The sequence below is a fragment of the Peromyscus leucopus genome, chromosome 6 (assembly GCF_004664715.2).
Source record: "Peromyscus leucopus breed LL Stock chromosome 6, UCI_PerLeu_2.1, whole genome shotgun sequence".
Taxonomy (NCBI): Eukaryota; Metazoa; Chordata; class Mammalia; order Rodentia; family Cricetidae; genus Peromyscus; species Peromyscus leucopus.
In genome coordinates, this window is record NC_051068.1 from 39558133 (window position 1) to 39577475 (window position 19343).

The following is a 19343-nucleotide window of genomic DNA, read 5'->3' on the forward strand; positions in this document are numbered from 1 at the left end:
TGTGCTCCTGATTAACAAGCCCTGCGTTACCATAGCTCAGGAAGGCTGGCCCAAGGACTCTTGTCTGTGAAGGATAAAACAGTCCAGGAATCTTCAAGTGTTCTAGATGTATACAGAGCTGGCTTTTCTTCTTAGTGCTGTAGAGACATTTTTACAAGGCATGATTTTTAAAAATTCCTTTCTTTACCTACTTTTTAAACTCATGGATATTAGGTAGAGTAATTCAATTTCATTAAATTTTTATTTTAAAATACTTTTTCTTTTTTTTTTTTTTTTGCTATTTTCCATGACTTTTGTTCTCAAAACATGAAAAGAATTTGATATACACTGACCGGTGAGAATGTATTTTTATGTTTAATAATGACATGATTAAGGAGGATGGTAATCTCGTAGAAGTGAAGGTCATTACCTTGTTCATTCACTCTGACTATAATGAATTTAAATGTATAGAGGTTTATTTGTATAGTGAGCAGCAATAACCCTCAGACACCGCAACCCAATAGCTACAGTCACATGTCTTAGAAAAGGCCTAATGCTGTCAGGCTAGAACTCCGAGGGTAAATTGTGTGATGTGCTAGGAAACAGAGAAAAGCAATGGTTAGACCTCGCCTGTGGTGTGCTTTGACAGCATGAAACAGTCAAAAAGAGCAGTTCTCCAGGCTGTTCAGTAGTACAGAGGGAAAGGCTTCTCAAGAAGTCGTACTTATAACAAGTTGAAACACCATTCCAGAGAAAAGCAGGTTACCATTGGTAGAAAAAGACAAATCTGAAATTACATGCACTTTGAGCTCAATTTTACCAGTAAAATGTATTTATCTTAAAAACATTCCTAAAAGGATCCTATTTAATGCATTTCAAAGTGATAAGTAGGTCTTGAAACCCAGCAGGTAATTCTGGAATACCATTATGAGTTTTAGTTTGGCTGTCATGTTGGAACTGAAGAGATTTTATTTTGTGAAGTGTATATTACATACTAGTAGCATAAATAAAACTATATCAGCACAAGCAGAAAGATAAAGTGTTTTAGGTTTATAAAATTAATGCAAATTTCTTCCACTGTCTGGTTCAATACTGCATTTTTATTAAAGTAGGTCTTGATCGATGGAAAGTTGTTTGCTTGTGGGTTTACAGAGCTCATTCTGCATAGTTTGGAAGATATGTTGCCCAGGAGCAACTATTCACCTGCACATCGTTCTTTGCACGAGCTTGATGGATTTGGGCCCTAGGTTTATCATTACTGCATAGATCTGTGAAAGGACAAGATGCAATCTCATTTTAAGCCATAACCAGCTAGTAAGCCAGTTTGAGAAATAGCAATAAATCAATACAGACTCAAAGAACAGACAGATATTGCAGCCAGCTGCCAAAGTATAATACCCTGTCTTACTAGCTTTTCGTGATTATTGTGATTTTCAGTATTGGGTCAGTCTTTAAATTGTGGTATACCACCTACCCTATTTTTAACTTTACTAGAGAAGAGGCTAGTAACATTTTGAAGTGACTTAGAAGAAAAAGCAGATCCCACTGGCTGCACAAAGTTCTTATTAGAGCAACACAGAAACAAGTCATTGAGTAATCAGGCTTTCAAATAATTAGCGTTTTTTTTTTTTTTTTTTAAAAAAAACAAGCCTTAAGATTGAAAACTTAGGTGGTAGATTTTATCTAAGCTTTTTAATTCTGTAGTTAAGGTTTGCTCTTCTTTATACTTAGATTGTGCAGGTGATGTTCAAAGTTTTGTTTAGTGTTTAGAGATGAGTTTTCCCTTTGCCAATTTCAGCATTAAACTCCCATGAACCACAGACTGCTGCCAATGCAATTAGAAGAGGCTTAAGGAATAAGGCCATGTGACATACACACTTTACATATTAGGATAACAAGGAGTGGAGAGAGATGGCTTAATTATGTTCATCAATTGTCAAGGTCACCAGGACCTCTGAAACATGAGTACTTGCCAAGTCAAGTAAAAAACCTGACGATGTGGTCTTCATTTCATGAGGACAGCAACATCAGCTCTCCTGACAGCTGAAAACCACTTTGGTCCAGTCCAACTAAAACTTTTTTCAATAATCTGATGCTTTGTTTGTTGGTAGCATCAAAGTTCATACCTTGCTTAGTTCTTAACAACAAATTCCTGTACATGCCTTACATATTATGTATTATAGAGTAAACTATACTGTGTTGAATTTTATAATCAGTCAGTCTGTTTTTTTCCCCTATGTTCTAAATTCCTTGAAGATTAGGGAAACTTCTCTTAACAACCTTTGTATGTGTGGCTCTTGGGATATCCTTGATATTCACTGAACTGAAAGCAATTACTTCTTCCTAACCATGACCAGTAATTATTAGCTGATCCTAAATGCTTTTAAATTCAGCTTTAGGGAATTTAGTTTCCTGCAGTTGGGAATCTCTTCTCTAGGGAACAGTACACTTTTGGGGGGAAACTCCTCCCATGGCATAGATATGAAAATCTCTGCCAAGTTTCATGCACCTCTGACTGGCTCTGGCAGAGTAAAGGGTCCTTTCTTTTTTTGTAAGAGAAATTTCTGGGTTAGGCCCTGTTTTGAGTGCATGACATTTTTTTTTTTTTTCTGTGTTATCTTCCACTGGCTGCTCCTAGGGACCTGCCACTGTTTATATATCCTATATCTTTGGGAGGAGTGATAAATTGTTAATTACAATGGTATGATACAGTTATTTTGATAAAATTATTAACACTTATTCACAGATGCTTTGTTGGAACTGTGGGGCTTTCACAGAGATGTTTAGCCTTCAGCAGCTGCACATGGAGAAATTGTTGTATTACTGGGGTTTACTTACTTCCTCTTGTTACTATGTTGAGAATATTGAGAACAGCTTTGATCAGTTTTGTTACATTATGTGAAGAACATTTAGAACCCAGACTACAACTATATTACTGTTGCATTTAATATAGAATAAATAATACTAACTAGGGAATAAGAAACTTTACAGAGATTTATATCACTATGCTACACATGAAATTTTCCATATTGTAATACTAGAAAAAAGTTACCTAAGTCTAAACACTTTATAGTTTGAAAATTTTTAGTTTAAAATAGAAGAGAGAATCCAAGGACACAATGTGTTCAGATCCTGCTAAGTGCTGATTTGCTCATTACTCTTTAGCCTCTCACAATCCTTGAGAGAGGTGTGACAGAAGCCATGTTTTATAAGTCACAAAAGTTTCTAGAGAGGAAAACCACTCCAGATAAGTGTTGGTGCCAGCAGTGTTGGCACTTAAGCATTTGATTCTGGAGGCAACTACATTTATCCACTTTGGAAAAGGATCATCAAGAGGGATTAAAAATTTAGCACTTGAGGCTTATTAAGGGTTAGAGTGGAATAATTATTTATGTAGCTGGAGATGCTGCAATCCCCACCAGAGCATTGCAGTATGTTGGGCAATTTCTGCCTCTTGTGAAGGAACCTCACAGTTTTCATCTCCCTAAGAGTAAGTCTTGCTGTCACATGGGTTGATTTCTTACTGTGTATGTTTTCAGAGAACATATATCCTATTGAAATACTATAAAAGTGCGGCTTTATTGACCACCTCTCCTTGCTCTGCAGTAGTCCTCTACATCAGAACAATGAATCCTTGTTCTTCTGGTGCTCAAAAGAGATGAGTGTGGACAAACAAAGCCTTCATACCACTCTCATTTTGGTTGTTGGTAATTATGGGTCTAGTCTTATCTTCCAATCTTGAAAGTTGGAAAATAAAAGGCCAAAGAAATAGTGCTTGAGCCTGGAATGCTGTTCTTCATCAGGCTCATCAGGTATTTTGTATTGTTACTGCAGTTGTGGGTTTTAGTCTTGATTCCTATTTGTGAGGCACACAGTAGCATATTAAACTTTAAAAGATAATTCAATCAAACCTGCTTTTAAATTCTTGAGGATTTTTGTAGATGTAACCAACCGTCTTATTAAATAAGAAACACAGAAACAATGTAAAAGAGAAAGTCGAGAGGTCAGAGCTCAGAGCTAAATCTCACCCTTCCTTCTGCTGTCCCAGCTTCGCGAAAAGAGACCTACTTCCTGTCGGTTTGTTTTTTTATAGTATGTCGTTCTGCCTTCTCATTGGTTGTAAACCCAAACACATGACTGCCTCGTCACTGTCTGAATGTACAGCCCCCTAGGTCTTAAAGGTATATGTCTCCAATGCTGACTGTATCCCTGAACACACAGAGATCTTATGGGATTAAAGGCGTGTGCCACCACCGCCACACTCTTGCTATGGCTCTAATAGCTCTGACCCTGAACACACAGAGATCTTATGGGATTAAAGGCGTGTGCCACCACCGCCACACTCTTGCTATGGCTCTAATAGCTCTGACCCCCAGACAACTTTATTTATTAACATACAATCAAAATAATATTTCAGTACAATTAGATTACCACCACAGATTTTTGTTCTTTCTTTTTAAGATCTGGACCTATCAGGTGCTTCCTGAAAGAGCCTCTTAATCCCTAATTTACAGCCTATTCATTCTCATTTTAGAAAAGCCATGTAATATTGCTACAATATAGAAACTTTAAAAAATATTTTTAGCACACACACACACACACACACACACACACACACACACACACACGTTTGTATGTATGGTGCTTCCTTCCTTTTCCTCTCTCCAAACCTGCCCATGCATCTCCCACCCCTTGTAAATTCACGGCCTCTTTTTCCTTTATTGTTGTTAATGTGTCTTTGTGTATAAGTATATTCCTGAATACATACATACAAGCTACTCAGTCTGTATAATGTTACTTGTATGTATATCTTTTTAGGGCTGCTGAGAGCAGGAGAAATAATTTACCCCAGGGGAGAGGATACCAAATGGTCATTCCTGAAAACAATATACAAAATTTTAATATGAAGTGACATTTTCATTGTCATTTTATTGCATAAAATTCAGTGAGAGACATAGGAAAACTATCCTTTCTTCTGTTACATATCACTGTGAGGTTTCTACTCCCTTCCTGTCTGGAAACTTAGTCACCTGTGAATATTGCCCAGTCATGGGACTACAGGATAGGTTGCACATACTGTTTGGCTTGTGTTGAATGTAAAGTAGAGTGGATTATGTAGTACTATCAAAATAAGATAACTCTCAACCTGTGCCCAAACCTTCTTCCATCCCCAAGATTAAAATAACTGTTTAATCAGTGCCACTACAGTTAGGTCATTCATTTCATTAAAATTCCAAGAAACTGTTTTTTGAAAGTCTATGACAAAGAAATGAAAATAGCCATGAACATAGAATGTCAAAAGTAATTTAATTTAATCTATTTAAGTAAGTTGGAATAGCACAATGAAAAAAATTATATATGTATATCCTATTCTCAGTCTGTATGATTGGACTGGAAAATATATTAACTTTAGCAAATAAATTGGCTGAATTATTTTACAAACTACCTAATGCAGAAAACTGAAAAGTGACCTTTACTTGGCGGTTATAAGCATTAGGAGTACAAATCAATAATTAAATTGACCCCATAAAATTTAGGGGTCATACTATTGAGATCAAGAAAACACCAAATGCAGCATGCACAGACACTTAATGAAGCTCAAAGCATCTTTTCATATAAATATAATAAGTGTATCAGTGTAATGAATCACATTTGTTCTCAGAAGCCAGTTGAAGCTGGATTCTGTTAAATCAGCTGTGGGCATCTGAAAACCAGATGTAGTAACAGGTCAGCAATCGGCTAGCCATATGCCAAAAGTGGGAACATATTGGTCACTTCACCTTACTGATCACTGGTTGCTTTTCTTCGGTATCATATTTGATTCTATGAGAAAGATAAATATTGTATTTAAAATGTATCTAAAATACTTTATTCATTGATAATTAAATTGATTATTTAAATGAGAGGAGAACATTTAAAGTGATAGGATCCACATGTTAGTAATCTGGCCTTTTATATACCTGTAAAATTTGCCTGTACTTATTTATTTAATGCTCTTCTTCATGTGTACCTAATGCATTTAAAGCTATAGTGTAAATATATTATTATTGATAAAAGTTTCTTGTCTATATCTATTCATTAGAGTATGTAAGTTTAAAAGGTTTTATAGTGAAGATGTTTTGTTCTGTGATTGGCTTTGTTTTTTGATCCTTTTGTCCAGTATTCATTCAGCAACTGACATGTGATTTGAAAATGTAACACATGCAAAAGTACCCCTCCCTCTGTTTTTGGTTGCAATGTCTGTTGCTGACCCAGGTCAAACAGTTTTCTTTTAGCTATGCTTTTGTTTTTAACTTCTTCAGTTAGTATCAAATCCTCTTGTGAGCCCCAGAGAGAGTAATAGGAACAGTTGAGCAGGAAATCATTTACTAATCACAGTTTGTTCATCACCTGCAAATAATGCATTTTAAATGTCAAATGTCTTTACTAGAAAGCATTTCCTGGAAAAATCTCTTAATTGTTTGCCTTCATTGCCTTGATCACCTCATAGTATTCCCTTTAGGAACTTATTAGCTTAAAATGTAAATGTACTATTTGCATAAACTCCCATACACAGCCCTGATAGCACTTGCATACTATCTTTTTTAATCTGCTCATTGTCCCACTGGCCTGTTGGTTTGACTATCTCCAGTATTATGTACTGGAGGTTCTGAGCGGTTTGCTCATCAGTGATATCTCATTGGTAACCTAAGATTGGCTGTGGAAAGATTATTTACACCATGGGAATTGGCCAACACTAGAATCCAAGGACAACTCCTCCTCCAGAGAGCCTTTTTGAGGAAAATTCGTCTACGCTGAGTAGCCATGTAAAATGTCATTTTGATGTGTTCTTTCCACATATTAGAGATATTTAGCATATAACTTACTATTTCATGTACCGAGTGAGAGCAAATTACTTCGCCCTTCTGTGATTCAGGTCATGGTCTGTAATGTCAGAATAATAGTACTCCTCTTGTAACGGGGTGAGCTGAATAAGAAGTACAATGTCTTGGTGCACAGTGAGCACTCGGCTAAAGCTAACTCTTCCCTCTCTTTACTTCCATTGATATAGATATAATTTTAGATTTTTCTTCCTTAGATTTTTCTTTTTAGATAATTCATTTCCAAATACATAAAGATTTTTTTTTTTTTGTAGAAGGCAAGAGGCATTTTTATGTTAAACATGTGAACATTTGCCCATGGATATAAGTATGTTGATTTAGGCTGTCCAGGCTGGATTGTAAATAGTAAGGCCCAGTTTATAAACCAATTTTCACAGCTTCAGAGCAGAAGAAAATACAGCTTGGTTATTTTCCTAGACATCAACTCTTCTCTTTTTCTTTATGTTATTTTTTTTTTTTTGGTAGGGGAGGAATGACAGGGAGTAAGAGTTTTATTATTTCAGTTTTTTTTTTTTTTTTTTTTTTTTTTGGTTTTTCGAGACAGGGTTTCTCTCTGTAGCTTTGTGCCTTTCCTGGATCTCGCTCTGTAGACCAGGCTGGCCTTGAACTCACAGAGATCCGCCTGGCTCTGCCTCCCGAGTGCTGGGATTAAAGGCGTGTGCCACCACCGCCCGGCATCAGTTTTTGAACATATACAAAATTAGATTAAAACATTTGAATAACACGTTGGTATATATATCTTTAAATTATATATATAGAAATAAGCCAGCATTCTGTATACTCATGTGTATATCAGTGAATGTCTTGTTCTATCACCCTTCACATATTCTTCATTTCTCAATTATATTAAATCACTCCCAGACAACCTTGCCTTTCATGCTTACATTTTTAGAAGGATCTCCAACTTCAAGTTTCTTGGTCTTATTATCTAAAATCATGACAGTAAGAGGATTGGGAGTTGAGTAACTCACATTGACACAAAGAAACATAAATGACTGTTTCATTTAAATTAATTATTTTGGAAGTAAAATTAGAGTCAAGAATACTGGAAATTCCCCTAACTGAATGCAAATGAGACAATCCTGTGAGGCCTCTCTGTGGTTATATCTGAGCTTCACTTGACTTCTAGTTTTAGGAAATAAGGATGAAATCTTAATATTTTTATCATCTCTTACAATGTGTGTTTTGTACATATTAAAAAAAAGTTTGGGGTTTTTAAAATAACTGTTGGATAATAACATGTAGTGATACAGAATTCATCCAAAAATGTGCTATGGAAATCTGGGGTTAGCGTTTATGATTTTGTTTTTTTAGAAATGTGATTGTCTAAAAGCGTGCTTCTAAAAGCGTTACTGTTGTTTGTGTGTGGTGCATGTGTGAATGAGCATGCCAAAGCATGCTTGTGCTGATCAGAGAACTGGTTTGTGGGGTCAGCTCTCTCCCGCACTGTTCAGTAGATTAGACACGAGCAAATGCTGGCACCAGGCTGTTAGACAAGCACCTTTACCCGCTCAGCTGTCTCAGCAGCCCTGGAAATGTAATTCTTCTGTGGATTTTAGCATGTATTAAATAGTGATCACCTTCTTGATGTCTTCTAGATGCTGTATATAGTCCAGAAATAGTTATTTTATGTATATTTAGAGACTATAATGCAGCTGTTGTAATTACTCACGGTTAAAGTACAAGGCAATGTCTTGGCATGAAGTTTATTTTTCAGTAGGAATGTAGACAATATGCAAGTGTTACATTCAATTTTTAATTGTGTGTAGACATGTTTTATGATATTATAGAGAAGTACTGGAAAGAGATATTTTAAATGGGGTGGTATTTCTTGCCTTTTCTGGACATTTTAAAGAGCGAGGGAAAACAAAAGTCTAATTATGTCTCTAGTAACACCAAGAATTCTGAGTTAAACTTTAAAGATGCAAATGGATATTTATTTATGTCCTTCAAATAGTGGTTGCAGATTTACCTGGAGGAAATAGTTTCATATGAATAGTACACAAGTTGATGACAAAGTTTGCTAAAACATAAGTAATGACCGCTTTAAACTGTTAAAAATGGAAGGCTAACCCCAAGGAGATAGGTGTTCCAAAGAGAGCTGGCAAAAGTAAATGTTATACAACACGGGAAGGATACCAGGGGAAGAGCCGACCGAGTGCAACAACAGGAAGATTAGTCACTCCTAGAAGAAAAAAAAAAAAAAAAGGCGGGGTAGGGAGAAGAATATTTTAAACGGGGGCGTTGACTAATATGCAGTTTTGAACCCATTGGGGGCCACACCGGCCGAAACAGGGAATGCCAGTAGCACCAAAGCTCCAAAGAACCAAATACAAAGTTTGCAAAAGCCGTGAATAAGAAGAAATTAAGAAACGTTAGGTTTGAGTTTAAGGAAGCTTACAATAAAAGGCTAATGGTGTTCTCAGTGGAACAGATTTGCTTAGCTCAGGCTGCTGTGCTGTTTGTGGGGAAAGAAAGTCTTACATGTCCTTCACAACGCTTAAGGTCCCGTTTAGATATTCCATGCAAGTAGAAGCGCTCTGGGTGTCTTGATTGTATGTGCTGTTTGAAAATAAGTTTTGTTTATATAGAACATTTATTTATCTGCAATTAAGGAAGTACAGATACTCAAATATACTGAGTTATTTCTGTGCCCTCATATAAGTGTTAGTAGTAGTTATCAGTATATTTTATCAAAAGGTACTTTGGAATCCATAACTGAAAACTAGAAAGTAAGCTGTGTGCATGTGGGTATTGGTGGAGTTCTGTTAAATTCCTGTTTGTAGTTAAAAAGAGCAGGGATATGCAAGAAACTGATTTTGCTGATTCTCCTCACATGTCGAATGGGAATAATAAGATGCCTCAACAACAGGTAATGAGAACGGACTAAACTGGATGCAAGGGTATAAACCTCAGATGACATGCTGTTTCTTTGTAGACTCTTTGGCCAAGTGTGGCCCACTGACTTGAGTGGCATATTTTTAGCGTATCAGGAAGGTAGATATTGGCAGGGACATGCTTCTTTATACTGCTTGGTTATTTATTTGTGATGGTTGTCATTGGTTGTGTTACTTATAATAGATACATGATTCTTACTTGTCCATCTCTTAGTCATTCTTATAAATTACATAAAATATTTTTTTTAATTAGTTACCAAGAGAAATCTGTTCTGTTTTGGAAAAAAAATGCCTTTCTCAGTTAAAAGTAAAAATGAGTGATGCGTATTGAAATAGAGATAAAAAAACTAACCTAATTTAGAGATCTTAGATTTCTTTTTTATTTTGTATAGCTGTATGGAGTATATAATACTGTATCATTGTTCTCATGGAAATGCAGAGTGCAGTGAGCCATTTTGCTCTGCTGGTTTTGTTACCAGTTACAACACTTTTCCTTGTTCACGTGCACAGAATTCGCTGAGGTAAATTCTAACACTTAACAAAATAAACAGGTGGTATAGATGCCAAGGGCTCGATCAAAACCCAACTTTTTCTACCTTCCCCTGTCCCATGCATAATGGAAAGGGAAATATTTATTTTTAAAGTGTAGCAGACAAATAGTATCTCAAACACTGAAAGTCCTTCCTTTTCCTGGAGTGGACACAGTAAGTCATCCTGAGTCACTTGAGGGCTTTCTTTAGCCAGTTTTATTTAAAGCATCAAATCGTGAGGACAAATGACTCAGGGGTGTGTTGCACAGTTAGAGCATTTCACTTTTAGGGCACCATTCCCACACAAATCTCTCCCTACTAAATATTGGTGAATATTTATCCACTATGGAAGCACACTAAAATCTCACCTATTCTGACCTGTGTTCTCTTTATTTGTGTTTATTACTATTTTGTTTTCAGATGAAGCCTTGTTTGAGGAATTAAGTATAAGGAGTGGGCCCAGTAATTGATGATGAATATAAAGAGGCACTTAGCTTATTTATCTAGAAACACCAGCTCTACTGATATTTTAAAGTGAGTGAAATGTTTAAATGATGAGGCACTTACACTCAGACCTTAACTCCTGCACTGCCCCTACCATCAGCAAGAGATAACTACTACAGATTGTGTGAGCTCTGGAATAGGTTGAAAAACTATAATTTATATGTCTCTCTCCCTATTTGCATATGTTTGCATGACAGCATAAATGACTGATGGGTCTTCCTAGCTATCACTCAATAATGCCAAGATAATAAAACTATTTGATCAGGAGGTTAGATAGGAATATCGTAAGTTCAGTGCCAACCTGGGCTTCATTATGAGACTCTGTCCTAACAGTTGTGGGAGTCTGCCAGAGTCCAGCTCCTGACCTGTCTAAGAGTTCTTGTGTGGGAGGAGAAAGGAATGAGGAAATGATGGATAGATAGAAAGAAAGACGATAAGAAAGACAGAGACACAGGATAGCTTCCGGAGGGCCCTAGGTCATACCCAGTTGCCTTGAGGTTTATTCCAAAGGGCAAGGCAAAAGACCTCCCCCTTTCGAGATCAAAGCACAAGGAACAGACAAGTGTAGACCCCTCAAAACCTGGTAACCATGCTGGTGGCCAAATCATCCTATTATGCAGCCCTGCTGGGTAAAGCAAGCTCAGATTTTCTGACCTTCAGTTAGGTCTTACTAGGGAGGCTCCACAACAAATAAATCCTATAATCTATTTTATGCAAAAATCTATGCAGTTACTTGATTTTTTTTCTTACCAAAAGATGGCAGCATATATGTTTTTAGCATTTTTTTGTGTGTGTGTGCGTTAAATCAAATGTTCCTACTGGAGGCTAAGATAGATCTCAATCTGTTATTAACTGATGAGTAAATCAAACTCATTCCATGTGATATTCAACACCCCTATCCAGGGGTGCTTTAGAGAGAGGAGTTGACTAGAAACTTGACAGAACTGTCCATCCCCTTTATGGACACTTTTGATTTTAGATATCGTTGAGAATAAATATACTTACATAATATGTCACCCTTCGAAGCCTAAATAAGTTGTTGGTAAATGCTGCCCAGTAGCTGTATTTCTTAAAGCTTATGGCTGAATCGTAATCACGGGAAAGTGCTTTCATCCAAGGAATGTACTCCCGAAGTTTTCATGGATTCTTTTTGTTCTGAGTTTTACTAAGTTTCAACTTAACCAGCAGAAGCTAGCCAAAAAATATCCAGAGGTAGGTTGACAGCCAGTGAAAGAACTGCTTGGCCTCTGGATTATTTTTGCAGCCTTAACATTAGGACCTGGCTGCTCTGATAGACTCCTGTCCTCAGCACCTCATTCAAGGAAGGTCATTTCAGCTGCTCAGTATTCAGGGAAGTACTTGGTCCAAGTTGGTTTCAGCCCATACCTTACGGGATGACCCTTGAATTTCTTAAGTTCTGTGTGAACTCATAATTATTGTCTCAGCCTTACACACAATTAAACCCACGGGCTGAGATGGGAATGAGTAGAAGTATATCTTCACCAGTGGTGGTCCCCCAGAAGAACAAGCACTGCTGATAACAATACCATTGGCCTGATGGGGCCTATGAAGAGATGATCTCTTTAGAAAAATGTGACAACTGGATTAGTTCTTGACATTCTAAGATCCAAGAATCATAAAACATGTTAGAGAAATGTGTTCACCTGTGTAAAAGTATATTCATATTTGAATGTTTCCAAAAGGGAGTGGACCTTAGCAGATTCTCTTCCCACCATGGTTCTGGCCAGACATGCCATCACTTACTCCCACTATGAAGAGTTCTAGAAGTCGGCTCTCAAGAGTCTGCTTTGTGAGGGTTATGATCTTAGGTGACATTTTATACCTAGCATTCACCTTGCTGTGTTGATGTAAAACACATGAGAAGCATGCTAAGAGTCTTGGTACACAGGTTTGCAGTTTCACCAATAAGGATAATTTTCTACTATGCAGAGAATATGTGCTTTCATGTTCATAATTCTCTAATAAGTCTGTGATAGTAGTATAGTAATCTTTTTTCATTTCACCTTGAACTATTTAAAATCCAAAGAATTAAATCTTGTTATTTTTTGTATCTCTAGGATTGAACTTCTAGACAAATCATTTGAATGCCTGTTAATGCTTCTGCATGCTGTCTTATACAGTCATAATCTAGTGAAAAGAAAAGTGATCAATGACATCAGAATGGAAATGAAATATGTAAAGAGAGAAGCATTGCTCATTCTGTAAAAATCACCAGAACTGATGTTTCCCCATGTAGAATGTTGCACACATTATGAAAACAGTAGCCTTTGCAAAAGTGTTTCCATGCCAGGAAGGCAAATAGAGTATTTTTTTTAAATTGAGCAAAATCTCATGGTAGCAGTTATTTTACATGGCAACTTTCTTTCAGCAACAGGTTTTAGGGCAGTTAATTTGTTTACTAGAAATGAGGAAGGTAAAGGAAGTATGGGTAAGTGTGTTTTCCTTACAATCAATGTTTGAGAGCAATTTTTTGTATAGAATTGGAAACTTAGTATCTCATAGTAACAGTATTTGTATCACTTGTTTGGAGAACAGATTTTAAGTATGATCACAGGAAAACACCTGTTTTGACACTTGGTGTGGGATAAGTGCAAACACATGGGTAGTCTGTGTGGGTGTGGAATAAACAAGAATGCTTTGGCTAACATCCTGCAGGGTGTGGATCAGACAGTATTCCAGCTACTGCTGCTAATACTGTGGGATGGAAAAATGGCTGACCAGGAAATTCCTAACTGTTAGTACTGTAGCAGTCATACAGGATATGTTGTTGAAGGGAAGCATCTTGGATCCCTTTCAATGGCACCTTGGCAAGCAGAAACTATATATTATCCATTGAAGGTGAAGCGTGGATGCTGGTGAGTGAGGCAAATGGGAAGCCAGTTAACTAAGGTGTGAGGTAGGCTAGCTTTTCAAGGTTCCATGGGAAAAGAGCCTCTGAGACTGTGTATGTGGAGAGCTTGTTTAAGAAAGGAGTCCTGTTCTACACTTTTGTGCTCGAGCTGTAGCTTGCTTATGCTTCATCAGTAGAGCTGGCGTTTACTCACAGAGAAGGCTAATTCTCAAACTGGATTGACAGTGCAGCCAAAAGGATATCGTTTTCCATAGAATTTTTTAGTCTCAACTTCATCTCTATTCTTGCCCTTTACTTGAGTTACAGTTATACTTTCTGAGATGAAATCATTTTCTTTCATTTCTAATGCACTCCTGCTTTATTCCTACTAGTAGGTTATGGATTTTAAATTAAATTGTTTGATGTACATGATTCTCATCAGGAATGCTATTTTCAAATAGAGATAATTATATAAGCAAGTTAATATAATTTATGCTTATATTAGGTAGTTATATAGGCTGTATCTTATTTTTATATTTATATATTAATACTCTGAATGAGCTAGTATTTTCTGTCTACAAAATTGAGCTAATTTTTTGTATAGAGGTCTGTTTTCTCATGATTCATATCAGACACTAATAACATATCCATTAACAGCTTACTTGTGTATTTATTTTATAGATTGGAAGAAAAAATAATTTAAATTTTTCCTAAGTCTGTAGATCACACATTTTCCTAAAATAATTAACCTATACAAATAGATATTTAAGAGATATTCTCTAAAATCTGTAACAGTTACATTTGAGAACTTAAAGTAAATGGTAAAGGATGTGGCAGGTGTTGTCAGAAGAAACGTGTTTACATTTCTTTTCACTTTTAGCAACTACATTCTTGGCCCTTCAGCCTTTAAGAGTTGACACCCAACTCCATTGTAGCATTCTCTGAGTCCTCATGATGTTATGTGGTGATGCTGGGATGAGGTTTGGATACATTTGTTAGGAGGAGTTAATGCTTAACATTTATTCAGACATCTCATGTTTGCATTTATTACTAGCATATTTTATTTATACAAAACAACTACTGTTTTTTTTGTTTCTACTGAATGACATACCATTTAGTCTAAAAAGGTTTATAAATAAATGCATTAATTTTACCATCTCAGATCACCATTTGTTTAAACATGTTTTTGTTATTGCTTTATTTAGATGGGATTTTGCATTTGCAAAAATGCAAAGTGAAATTGATTTGTTAAATTTAAAGTCAGTCACCTTATATAAGCAGTTGTCTTCCCTCCTCCCGATGTTGGGTTCATCCACTGTTTCCTAAACCTAGCTCAGTGATAGGATGTTTTGAAATGTTAAGTCTGTGTTCAAACCAAAAATCTAAACCTACTGAAGCAGGATTGTAAAAGGGAAATGGAGGGCTGGCACAGTATCTTAGTGTACAAACGATATTTGCTGTGCAAGCCTGGAGACCCAGACTCGCCCCCAGTAACTTGCATACAGGTGGAAGGAAGGACTTCACAGTGGTGTCCTCTGCTCTCCTTGGATGTGCCATGGCACATGTCCCTCCACATGCCATACACTCACACACATACACACACAGAGATAACACATTTCTTTCTTTTTTTTTTTAACATTTATTTATTTATTTATTATGTATACAGTGTTCTGCCTACATGAATGCTTGCAGGCCAGAAGAGGATACCAGATCTCATTTTGAATGCTTGTGAGCCACCATGTGGTTGCTGGGAATTGAACTCAGGACCTCTGGAAGAACAGCCAGTGATCTTAACCACTGAGCCATCTCTCCAGCCCCCAGATAACACATTTCTAAAAACAGAAAGTGAGAGTCTTTTTCCTCTCCTTTATAAAATCCCACTTTCTTCCAAATTAACCTGTAATTGCTTAATGAGAGCTGACTATATTGTAGTATTGTTTTCATTTAATTTTACTTCATTTTATAACAACATTTGGTCCTTGGACTTATTAGACATAGGCAGGCTTAACCTTCCTCAAATAAACAGTTTCATTTCATATATTGTTGACTGTGTATTTTGGAAATGAGGAAGGGAATTAACTTTTTTTTTTTAAAGATTATTTTAAGTAGTCACTAAATTACTTGAGTTTTTACGTACCAACTAAATGGGTTATTGTTAGCATATCAGTTGCTCTGAATTTGAAGTTGATACCCAAAGTGAAGAATTACATACACATAGCTATTATTATATAATAGGGTCTTTTCACACCTATGTCCAAATGTCCAAAGCAAGTCCTAAGGTACTGTGCATGGTTAATCTGCTCATAATTTTAAAAAGTAAGAATGCCTAAGTTATCTCCGTCATTTTCATTTGATTTCTAATAGATATTACTAACATTTTTCCAGTGTTTATACTTAGTGTCTAAGTTTCATTCAGCTTACCAAAGCAGAATTACCCTGAGATCTATCTCCTACATTATGTAGTGGTTCATAGGAAGCAGCTCAGCGCCTCGAGGCCTGTGGGAGTTGCAGAGCTGTGAGGCCTGTGTACCAAGCTCTCTGCACCTTCCTGGGAAGTGCAGCATTGTGCAGCATGGGCAGTCGTCAGTCTTGGACATGCGGGGTTCACCGGACTGGACAGACACACCTGCCTTCCCCCTCCTGTTTTCTTTTCTTTCTTAGTTCCGTCTCTTGCTCTTGTCAAGCCTGTACACTCCTTGAATACCTGCCCGTTTTCCACCAAATTCTTCTCTTCCTCAGATTCCCCGTTCACCCTCATCTGTTTCTGGTTGAAAGTGATGTACTTGATGAAATGTATGTTGTATAATTAGAAAATAATTATTTTTCTCAAGTAGTTTTTAAAAAACTAATTGAGTTTAACCTCTGTGTCTTCCTATTTTCTCTTCCAATTCTAGACAGCTTTGGCTTTCTACCTCTTCTTGCCTGTTGACCAGCTTCCTGAGGTGGTTTTTTTTTATTGTTACATTTGTAAATTCATTTGATATGAAGGTTGCAATGACAGGATATAGCAATCTTATGCCACTTTTGGACTTTTAGCGTTAGTACAGCGGGCATGCTATAACATGTGTCCCTCACTTTTCTTTCTAGAACTAGACCTCCACCCCCTTCATCTGTGTTTTGGCTTTCTGTGGGATGCGTGAATGGCTGCCCCCGTGTGTTTTGTTGCACATTGCTTCTTGTGTTCCGGTGGGAATCTTGGTGATTCTTCTCAATTGCTACCCGAGCTCTGTGCTGGTTGCTGCTCTTCTCCCAGGGTCTTGTGCTGGCTGGTCATGTCTCTACCTCCTTGGCACTGCCCCTTGACAGAACCATGATCCCTGGATGGCTGCCTCTAAACCCTTGTGAGGATGGGGAATATTCCTCCCCCTGCTGCTACAATTGAGCTCTGTGCTGGGTACCACAGAGCCCTCTACACTTGCTTTCAGTTGCTAAGGCTTCCCGAGCTTTGGCTGTGGCTCAGTGGTCCTACTGTCCAAACCCTCAAGCTTTCCTAGCCTCGGCACTCAGTGGTAGCAGCAGGTGTTGGGATTTCTCCGACTCCTCGGGCCTTGGGAGGAAGAAAGTGGCTGTTAACGTAGACCTCAAGAATTTTAAGAGTACGCCAGGAAACTTCTCCAGAAGATATGTGAAGGTAAGATTCTAATTTCTCTAGGCAGTTTTTTTCAGATGCATAGAAAAAACCTCTAGCTGTGGGTTTAATGTAAATGGATTTTACTAGCAAATACATAGAGAACTCTTGTTTGATAACACAGCCACAAATTGCCCTGCAATGGGCAACTTCTTATTGCAAACACTTCTTGGGCTTGGGGTGGTTCTGTGTGAGCTTTACATTTCTATTCTGTTTTATTTACACTAAATTTTGGTGTTTAGACAGCTTTTAAAGTATCTTACTCCATGATTTGAATTAGAATTTTGAAGCATCTTGTTTCTTCATCTCACAGTCTTCTTTGTATATTTAGTAAGATTGTTTTTGAGATTTAAAATGGTAAAACATAAAATAGAAATTTTCTATTTTACCAAAAATGCCTGTATTTTAGTTACCACTTCATTAATATTCAAATCCAAACATATTAAATGAGTTGTATCCTTACATTCTTCTAACTGGGAATCAGAAGTGCAGCTCTGATGTAGTACCAGAGCATGCACTTGTTCCTCGTGGAGTTCCTGCCACACATTCCAGTACTCTACTAAGGCAGCGGCCTCTTGGCTCTTAGAGCTTTGTTTGCTCTCCCCTCCTTCCCTCCTCTCTCTTTTCCCTCCCCCTGATCATCATCATCATCATCATCATCATCCTCTTGCACTACAGCCCAGGCTCTCCTGAAACTTCCTGATGTAACCCAGCCAGTCTCAACTCTCACTGGTCTTCCATTTCTGAGTCTCTAGTGCTGCAGTTACAAGTGGGAGCCACGCATGGGCCTGTTTTCAGTCTTCTTAAGGGGTTATCCCACTCCCTCTAGTTATTAGTGGGAATGTCCCTGTGACTGGGTAAAGGATCTGTGGTGGGTGCTAGTGTTGCTGTTTCAGAGTTGTGGGAAGGAAGCAGTATGAACCAGGTGTGCAGTGCAAACCATGTGTATCGAACTCCAGCACCATGCCCGCACTTAGCTCATTTCTAATGTATTTCACCCTGCTCATCACAGGCACTAATCTGTGAGCAAACTTTCTGATTTCATGATTACTATCAATTCATAGCTTTTAAAACCTTTTTAAAAAATATAAACCTAATGTCTTAATCAGTACTCTAAGTTGGAATGAGAGCTCTTATTTCCAAAACCAAAACCAACCTAATTCTAGTACTAAAATTAAAGTATATGCTTGCTAGTAACTTTACAAACTAAAAATGTATTTGATAAGATTTGTTTCTATTTTGTTCTATGTTGCAACTCATTTAGTCATTTAAAAATAATGATGTGGAGTCCAAGGCTAGGAGTTTGCATTATGGTTAAGTATGCCTTGAATACACCTCCCTTGTTGTATTTCTCCGGAGATCTCCTGTTCTCTTGGGATGAGAAATCAAATGAATATAAGAATGTGAACTCTTAAAAATAATGAAAATACTTGTAAATTAATTTATAATGATAATTATTTCAGAAAAAGTTTCAATTTTTTTGTCCAAACTGAATCTCAGGTGTGTGTACCTATTTTTACAATAAAGTCCAGACCCCAATTTCTGCATAACTCAGCTAAGCTCGAAACTTATATTTGTCTAAGTTTCCTCTCTAATCCCCCTGTTTCCTCTCCCTCCCTGGAGTGAAGAATATTTATAGTAGATGTTGAATTAAGCAAATATAAAATTTTTATTATTTTATTTGCTTACTATAATAAGTCAAAGTCTATAAGCTTCAATATACATGTTCATGTGGAAAAGAAATAAAAGAACAGACCTGTGCTTCATCATAGCAACTGAATAGAAAAATGAATGTAGTGATATGACCAGGAAATTACCAAAAATATGCTGATATTTTTGATACTTTAGAGTTTTGCTGTTCAAAGCAAAACATTCCTATTTACTATTCATTGTTATGTAGAACTAAAGTCATATTAGTTAGTTTTACAGAATTAAATGATCTCTTAGCTAATTTTCATATTTTATTGGTTGTCTACGTTAGAATCACATCTCATTTTTTTTTTTCATAAAAAACTTGAGGTGGGGATAAGAGGAAGGTAAGAGAAGAGTAGGGGAAAGGGTAATGATAGTACA

General features: G+C 36.9%; 1 protein-coding gene across 26 annotated transcripts in view; it reads left to right on the forward strand.

Annotated features, from left to right (window-relative positions):
• The window catches only part of Mbnl1 (muscleblind like splicing regulator 1), a 173315-nt gene that overhangs the window by 70239 nt on the left and 83733 nt on the right, over positions 1-19343 (forward strand). The window contains exon 1 of one of the 26 annotated variants that reach the window (XM_037206629.1): positions 16617-17273. The exons of 23 other annotated variants lie outside the window; for them this stretch is intronic. The gene's annotated coding sequence lies outside the window, so the exon portion shown is untranslated. Of the gene's footprint in view, positions 1-16616; positions 17274-19343 lie in introns of those variants that run through there. 2 more of the 26 variants (XM_037206633.1, XM_037206634.1) reach the window with 2 other exon arrangements.